Source organism: Castor canadensis, chromosome X (genome assembly GCF_047511655.1).
Source record: "Castor canadensis chromosome X, mCasCan1.hap1v2, whole genome shotgun sequence".
In the NCBI taxonomy this organism is placed as follows: Eukaryota; Metazoa; Chordata; class Mammalia; order Rodentia; family Castoridae; genus Castor; species Castor canadensis.
The window spans coordinates 4,017,888-4,026,855 of NC_133405.1; the positions used below are offsets into that span (position 1 = coordinate 4,017,888).

The 8,968-nt window shown below is 45.0% G+C and overlaps 1 pseudogene; it reads left to right on the forward strand.

The window, feature by feature from the left end:
- The first annotated feature begins 1,420 nt into the window (after positions 1-1,420).
- On the forward strand, positions 1,421-1,551 carry LOC141420004 (small nucleolar RNA U3; annotated as a pseudogene).
- Positions 1,552-8,968: the final 7,417 nt, after the last annotated feature.

Sequence of the window (8,968 nt, forward strand, 5' to 3'; positions counted from 1 at the left end):
TCTTTGATACAAATCCTCAAAATGGTGCTAATTAAGATCTGCTGAGGGCTGGTGATGTTTCTCAGTGGTTGAGTGCCTGCTTAGTATGAACAAAGCCCTGGTTCCATCCCCAGCACATAAAGAAACCTGTCTCTTTGAGAACTCTTTTTCGAAACATTAAAAACCCCTACTTGTAGTCCTTAACTTGGTTTACAGACATTGAAGTGAGCGTTGATATCTACCAATGTCTTCTGACAGCTGCTTTGGCCTTCATTCACGTTACTCAGGTAGCATTTCTGGTCTATATGGGTGGTGCCAGTGTTGAAGGCAAACAGTGTGGTTCCCAAATAGAAACCTGTTCCTGACGTTTGGCAAACACACCCACAGCATTTATTTGGCCTGGGATGTATGGGACCTGAATGTGAGGGACTTGGATCCAAGTAGAGATTTTTCCAGAATCATGCAGAAGGCTTGCTCATGTCCACATTCGGCAGATCCCTTCTAGGATGCCTGGTCACTACTTGTACCCTTACGCCTCTCCCCCACCGGAGTGTGAGCAAAAGGCCAGAACCTGCTCTGCTTCCTCCCTGTGGCCTCAAGAATAACCCCAGCTGAAGTGACCCGGGGCCAGTCCTCAACACCTACACCCAGTGGTGACTTTGATGGTGCCTGGCATTCAAGACTACCTATGTGGCACAGCTCTGACCCCAAGGGACATCCTCTGATATGATTTGTCACTTGAAGTCATCATTGAGCCAGGTGTAGTGGTGCTCACTTATAACCCAATACTTAGGAGACTGAGGCGGGAAGGTTGTGAGTTCCAGAACACCCTGGACTACACAGCAAGACCCTCACTCAAAATCAAATCATGATGAAGCACCAAAGAGTGCTCGTGTGGACTTCGGAGCCCACATGGTTTGCAAGTTTGGGGCTTGCTGTAATTGACTAACCTGATTTCCACCTTGTGTCATTACAGGAGTGCATTAATAGAGGGGACGTGTAAGAGGTCCAATATGTAATAACTCCACAATTATTTATTGCACTTGCTCTTATCGTGGAGACATGTGTTCTCCTGTCTCCAATGTGACCCAAGTCGCCTGTCCGGTCACTCCGAAGCTCATGTCTTCTGAATCCCACTCACCATGATCCACATCATCCTTACCACCTGCGGTCGCTCTCCATCCTTCAAGCCAGATCACCTGAAATGCCTCCTCTAAGAAGCCTTGCCTCTACTTAAAAAGCTGGACATCGATCTACCATTTGATCCAGCAATACCACTCTTGGGGATATACCCAAAAGACTGTGACACAGGTTACTCCAGAGGCCCCTGCACACCCATGTTTATTGCGGCACTATTCACAATAGCCAAGTTATGGAAACAGCCAAGATGCCCCAGCACTGACGAATGGATTAAGAAAATGTGGTATCTATACACAATGGAAAGACTATACTTTCAGGGATCATTTCTACAGTTTGTTATACACAATGGAATTTTATGCAGCCATGAAGAAGAACGAAATGTTATCATTCGCTGGTAAATGGATGGAATTGGAGAACATCATTCTGAGTGAGGTTAGCCTGGCCCAAAAGACCAAAAATCGTATGTTCTCCCTCATATGTGGACATTAGATCAAGGGCAAACACAACAAGGGGATTGGACTATGAGCACATGATAAAAGCGAGAGCACACAAGGGAGGGGTGAGGATAGGTAAGACACCTAAAAAACCAGCTAGCATTTGTTGCCCTTAACGCAGAGAAACTAAAGCAGATACCTTAAAGCAACTGAGGCCAATAGGAAAAGGGGACCAGGAACTAGAGAAAAGGTTAGATCAAAAAGAATTAACCTAGAAGGTAACACCCACGCACAGGAAATTAATGTGAGACAACTCCCCGTATAGCTATCCTTATCTCAACCAGCAAAACCCCTTGTTCCTTCCTATTATTGCTTATACTCTCTCTACAACAAAATTAGAAATAAGGGCAAAATAGTTTCTGCTGGGTATTGAGCAGGGGGAGCGGGGGTGGGGTGGAGTGGGTGGTAAGGGAGGGGGTGGGGGCAGGGGGGAGAAATGAACCAAGCCTTGTATGCACATACGAATAATAAAAGAAAAATGAAAGAAAGAAAAAAAAAAGAAGCCTTGCCTGGTCCTCCCTCCTCACTCCTCCCCATTTGTCACACCTGCCTGGCTTGGCACTGTGTCACAACCATGGACTGTCAGCCTCTCCCTGCTCAGCCTGGGGAACTGAGACTATTTCTTTGTACAACACATGGCTGTGAGAACCTAGCTGCCACCTGGGAGGCACAGCATTCAGGTGGCTGAAGACAGTGGAAAGTGAACAGCTTGCTGCTTCTGAGAGTTCCTGGGATTCAAGAAAAGAATGTCCTAGGATACAAAGATGCAGGCAAAAAAGGACATGACTGCAGTCCTTTTTCACCTGTAAGTATTGGCACCAATCAGGAAAACAAACCAACTAAACCGATGCAGAGCCACACCCCAGCCCACACGAGCATTTAATCGGGACGATTCACGTACATAAATGGAGAGAAAAACTGAACTTGAGTCAAGAACCTGAAAATTTCACAACTTAGATTGGCATATTTGAAGCCACCCTTAGTCCCTACTTATTAAGGTTCACTGTATTTGGCTGCACCAGAAGTCACAGAGGAAGCAAGAATCTTGTTTTCACTGCACCGAGTCCCACATGTTTTGTTTCTGGGTAAACTCAGCTGTCTGTGGTGATTGTAATTAATTTATTTGCTCATCATTCATCCCCTACAAATAATTATGAAGGGCACTGTGCCACTTGTTTTTGTTGTTATTGTTCTAATTGTTGTCAGCCCTGAAAGTAAAAAGACCTAAAGAGAAAAATAAGTGTTAGTAGGATGAGAGTGCTTGCCTAGCAATGCATGAGGTTGTGGGTTCGATCCTCAGCACTGCAAAAAACAACCCCACAGAATGTTAGGATTATTTCAAAGAAGAGATACCCAATTGTCAAAATAATTCCATAAACATTGAGAGGCTGAAGTGCTAAAAGGCGTAAGAAAATCAAGAGAGAAAATCAAGATGGTCAGTAAGACATTAGCATATATAATTTGTGGGCACTACTGCAAATTGTTGAGACGGTACTGACAAGATGGTGATGGTTAGAGAACAGAATAGAGGGTCCAGAAATACCCCCACATAGCCACAGCCATACGATTTTGACAAAGTTGTCAAAAACATACGTTGGAGAAAAGACAGCCTCTTCGAGAAACGGTGTTCAGAGAACCGGATATCCGCATGCAGAAGACTGAAGCTGCATCCCTGCCTCTCACCCTGCACAAAAACCAACTCAAAATGGATCAAAGATCTGGAGATAAGACCTGAAACTTTGAAACTACTACAGGAAAACATAACGAACATTCTTGGAGATACAGGCATAGGGTAATGACTTTCTGAATAACACAAATGGTTAGGAAATAATAAGAATCGACAAATGAGATTGCATCAAATTAAAAAGCTTCTGCACAGCAAAAAAAACAATTACCACAGTGAAGAGACAGTTTACAGAATGGGAGAAAATCATCTGACGAGGAATTAATATCCGTAAGATAGAAAGAGCTCAAACATTCAACACCAAAAGAAAAAGAATCCAAATAATAAATGGGTTAAACGAACTGAGCAAATAGTCCTCAAATAAGCAAGTACAAATGGCTCATAAATACACAAAGCAATGCTCAATACCCTAAGCCATAAGAGAAATGCAAATCAAAACGACACAGAGATTTCATGTCACCCCAGTCAGAATGGCAATCATCAAGAACACCACCAACAAATGCTGGCAAGGATGCAGGGAAAAATGAACCCTTATTCACTGCTGCTGGGAATGTAAGCTAGTACAACCACTGTGGAAATCAGTATGGAGGCCCCTCAAAAAACTAAAATTAGAATTACCATATAATCCAGGGAAACCACTTGTGGGCATGTATCTAAAGGAATGTGCTCCAGAACACAACAGAGCTACCTGCACACCCATGTTTATTGCAGCACTATTCACAATAGCCAAGCTCTGGAGACAGCCCATGCCTACAACTAATAAAAATGAACTAAGAACATGTGACCCATACATATATACATACACACACATATATATACGTGTATATATATGTGTGTGTGTGTATATATGTGTGTGTGTGTGTATATATATATATATATATATATATATATAAAATGGAGTTTTATTTGGCCATAAAGAAGAATGAAATTGTGTCATTTGCAGGAAAATGGATGGAGATGGAGATCGTCATATTAGGAGAGATAAGCCAGACTCAGAAAGACAAATATTGCATGTTTGCTCTCATATTCAGAATCTAGATTTCAATTTTTTTAAATCCAGAATTTGTTACTAGTACAGGGGATATAGTGTCTTTGAGTAAGTTCACCCCTCCCCGACTTCCCTTTAAGAACTATTTGGTGGGTTACATTATGCTATCTCCATACATATGAGACACTTTGATCCTCTTCACTCCTCAATACCCTCTCCTTTCCCTCCCCCTCCCATTCAGTCCTCCTCCCACAGTGCCCCCTTTTAAACTCAAGCCCCATTATTACTGTTATTTTTATCTACAAAATTGAGATTAAAAAAAAAAGAAGACTTGAGCACGAGGGGACCTTGGTAAGGTCCACAGCAACAAGACTTACAATGTGTGCTATCTGGCATAATGTCAAGGAACCACTGCAATCCTCCAGGCCACAGGCCGCCTCAGTCTGCTCTGTGCAGGAGTTTGTCCTTCCCAGTAACACCATGAACACAGGAAGTTTTGCCAATGATCAATTTATCAGCAAGGGCATTTATGAAATCGTCTCAACCCGCTTTTCCTCCTGGACACACCCAACATGGTGACCTCCATGTCCTGCCCAAAGGGCTGAACTGGCCTCTGGCCCATTTGGGGCTGACAGCAGGCCATTCTGCAAACTGACAGTGTCGTCCTGAGGACACCTTTTCTCCCTCAGGCTGTGGTGGGTCACTTCATGCAGCTGCCAGTCCACAGAAGGCAGGAGCCAGCTGTTTTTGGTAAAGCTGGGGCAGCCCACCCCTAGTGCGCCTGGCCCCATGCTGGGGACTTATCTCTCAGGACAAAAGTCCCCTGAGCGCAATCTCCACACAGGACAAGGGCTGCGGGAGTGCCAGGCAGCAAGGCTGTCCACCCAATCCTTCCAAAAGACATCAAAACCTTTCAGCAGTGTGGAGCTCCTTGGGCAGTTTTGTAAAACTGTAATCATTTTTCCCCTTAGAACACTGGGAAGGAGCCAGACTTAGTGTTTCTTTTGTGCTTTTTTCAAAGGAAATTTACTTTGGGTTTCTTACTTTTTAGAGTGTTACATTTACCAAAAAGACAATGCACACATAACTCCACCACTGGGAGACAAATATTCCCAACTCCGAGTATTCCTTCCCAGTCCGTTTGACACGGCTGTGAAAGTTTGTAAATATAGTTTGTTGGGTTTTGAGATCAGGGTAAGACTGAGTGGGAGAAGGAACCCTTTGGAAATGAGCTGGTTTACTCTAAGCTTATTTAAAATTCCTTATCTTAAAATCATCCCCGGCCTAACCCCAGTTCTCCTCAGTCATGAAAACTCAAAGGCAATGAACGTGAGTTCATTAGCCACACTGTTCTCCACTTAGAAAGACGGTCTAAAGAACCCCAAAAGAAAAGACTGCAACCCCCCCACTTGGACTGTTGTCAGTAGTCGCTGCTGCCTCATGCGGCCCCCACGCCAGAGCCCCCCTTCCTACCTGCACCACCCCTCCTACCTGTGCCCCATCCTACCTTTGAACCCCTCCTACCTGCAGCCCCCAATCCTATCTTCGCCCCCCTCCTACCTGTACCACTCCTACCTGTGCCCCCTACCTGCGACCCCCAACCTACCTGTGCCCCATCCTACCTTCTCCCCCTCCTACCTGCACCCCCAATCCTACCTTCGCCCCCCTCCTACCTGCACCCCCAATCCTATCTTTGCCCCCCCCACCTGCACCACTCCTCCTTCCTGTGTCCCCCTCCTACCTGCATCACTCCTTCCCTCAATCAGTGCTTAAGACGTCCGTGCACCAGGGCCAGGCTCTGCACGCATGCCGGCTACAGTGTCCTCTCCGCACGATGCACTCCAGACACCTCCTGGGAGCACACGTGTTGATTTCCGCAAAGTCTCCGCCTTGCTTCTTGTGAAATGCATGGAAAAGTGAAACAGTCCTCACGGAGAACGCCTAGATTCTGCATGGTGATTGACTTTGTCTGTGAATTGTACCTCAAAGTGCAATCATCTTGTGCAGAGACACGCTGGAATTTCCCAGTCAAATCCCCTGCCTGTCACTTTAAAGTTGTTTCAAAGTGCTGTGCACTCCTTGCCTTCCAGCACGGCTTCTCAGCGGTCAGCAATGGAGGCCGATGCTGAAGGTGGGAAAGCGCCAACAGCTCTGCCTGAGGGTGAGCATGTGCCCCCATACCCAGGAATGGTTCAAAGCAGTCTTGATCCACTCTGGGCAGAAAAGAGTGAAGATTCCACGACCTACTGCCTGTCTGTACAAAGAAGAATGCTCCCAACTGGAAGACCTAAGGTTAGATCAAGCCAACACAACATACTTGCCTTCATCCACACTGTAAAAATTATTAAGTCATTCAACTAGGAGAACCTGCAAAACGAATAGCATTTGACACCCTTCTGGGCGCCAGAATTCTTGGAAGGTACTCACAGGATGCACTAGCCGAGTCATGTCAAGCAAGTCACGTAGCCTGGAATAACCTGTGCAATGGGTTACCCCAGAAGGTCACTGTCAGGAGGGTCAGATGCCACAAAGGAGGGGAAGAAAGCAGCAAAGAGTAAGGCACACTGCACATCAGCAAGCACCTCAAATGAAAAGACTTGCCTATCCTTCAGCATTACGGTTTCAGCAGGGACACCAGCTTCATGGAAGCCACACTGAGAGTCCCATACCTCTTGGATTGCTTTCTGCCAAAAAGTAGTAGCATTCATGAAACCAGCAAAGATTGCAACAAGTAGAACACACCTTGCCAAAAAACGAAACCAAAAGGAAAATCTTGGAACATTGTGTGCATCCATATATTATGGTTAAATATCAATACGACACCAATCAAATCATGACTTTGTGCTTTCATTTCCACAGCTTAATTGAGTGATATCTAGTGTGCATGCTCGGGTCATTACCCTGTGAGGAAGCTGATTGCCCTTTGCTCCCTGTCTTCCCAGGGATACAACTCTTGTAGCTATATCTGGGGACCATTCACTGGTGGCCGTGCACACTGTAATCAAAGAACAACCTGTTACTTAAGCAATGCCTAATTGTTAGGAATAGAATCAGAAGACAGCTCATTAAACTCCACAGCTTTCTCCCCTCCTGGGACATTAGCAAGCCTCAGGTCAGAACACAGGCCCTTCTCAAATACTACAAGGATGCTCTCTTTCTTGTAAACAACGCTTGTCAGTCAGTTTAATATTTATACAGTGCTTAGGGAAAGCCTGAGAGACGTTAAGCTCTTGAGAATAAAAAGGGAGAACGTAAAGTCCTCTGCAGAGTGTAAGATGGGAGGCCTGCTGCACAGCCAGCTTGTGTTTTCCACTTGAGCGCTAGCACTGGGATGGAGCTCAGGAGTTCAGGGCTTGCCTAGCATGAGCAAGGCCATGGGGTCCATCTCCAGCACTGGGACAAAAAGCCAAGAAATAAAAGGCAACCGGTCAAACAGATGTACCTACCAGATACTGGCTCCCTGCCCACCCCCCACTCCAAAGGCCTCAGAACGAGCCACTGCCACCTGGTCACCACCATGGTGTTCTTCATACATGCCCTGCCCTCTGCCTTTGGCGGCTAGAATTATCAAATTTTCCTTCACAGTGCAATTGTCACTGCCCCCCTGTCATCCGAGATTACTTAAGCACATATGAAAGCACAGAACAGATTGTCAGCAGGTAACAGAGTAGTAGCTCGCTCTATTTGCGATCTGTTTTGGCAGTGAGCAGTTTTCATGGCTTTAGAATCCTGCTGGCACATCCTCAGCAAAAACCCACCCTTCCTGGGAGTGACAGGACTGGCCAAGGGTTGCCAATGCTGTCACTCAAATGCTCCTCAGAGCTCCCATGCCTCTGTGGATACATGGGGGAGAGGATCTGCTCCCATCAGAGATGTTCAGACAAAGATAAAATATCAACAGAGATGGCCAAAAGATATTTGAAATGCAAAGTGGTATTAGTGCCTCAGTCGGACATCGTTAAACTGGATACCTATTTCACTCAGAATTACTCATTTTATAAACAAGGAGAAATTTATAATTACGCAGGAAGCTGCATTTTCTCCTTGGGACACTTGCAGTGTGAACAAATGACCCTGCTAAGAGATCTTCTGATCTTTTAGAACATGCTTGCATCCTAGGCCTCTCCTCTGCCCTATAACTCAGAGGTAAGAGAGTAAATTCAAGAGCAACAATGAAATTTGTGTTACTGCTGGAGGCATGGCTCAAGTAGTACGGAGACTGCTTATCAAGCACAAAGACCTGAGTTCAAACCCCAGTGTGCCAAAATAAACAAGTAATTAATTAATTAAGAAGTGTCAAGAAGTACAATAAAATTTGATTTAAAAAAGAAAATTGTATTACTCGTGTTATTTTCTTATCTAGGAAGATAAGAAAATTTGTCTTTGAAGATACATGAAAACTTTTCTCAGAACTGATCTGAAATATTTTCCTGACAGAGGTATCAACATTCACAAAGCAAGGACCCACGAGAAAATTATTTGGTAGTAAAATAAGTAACCAAGACGAGAGGAACCCAGTGCTCCGGCCTGGTGATGGCATGCCTTCCCTGCTAGCCTCACCTCCACCCTCCACCCTGGGCATGAAAAGCACCCAAGCCACTCCCCTGCACGAGCAAAGGCTATCTTCATTTTAATTTAAAATATACATGTAGTAAAAGTCAAAAAAAAAAAATAAGCTAACAC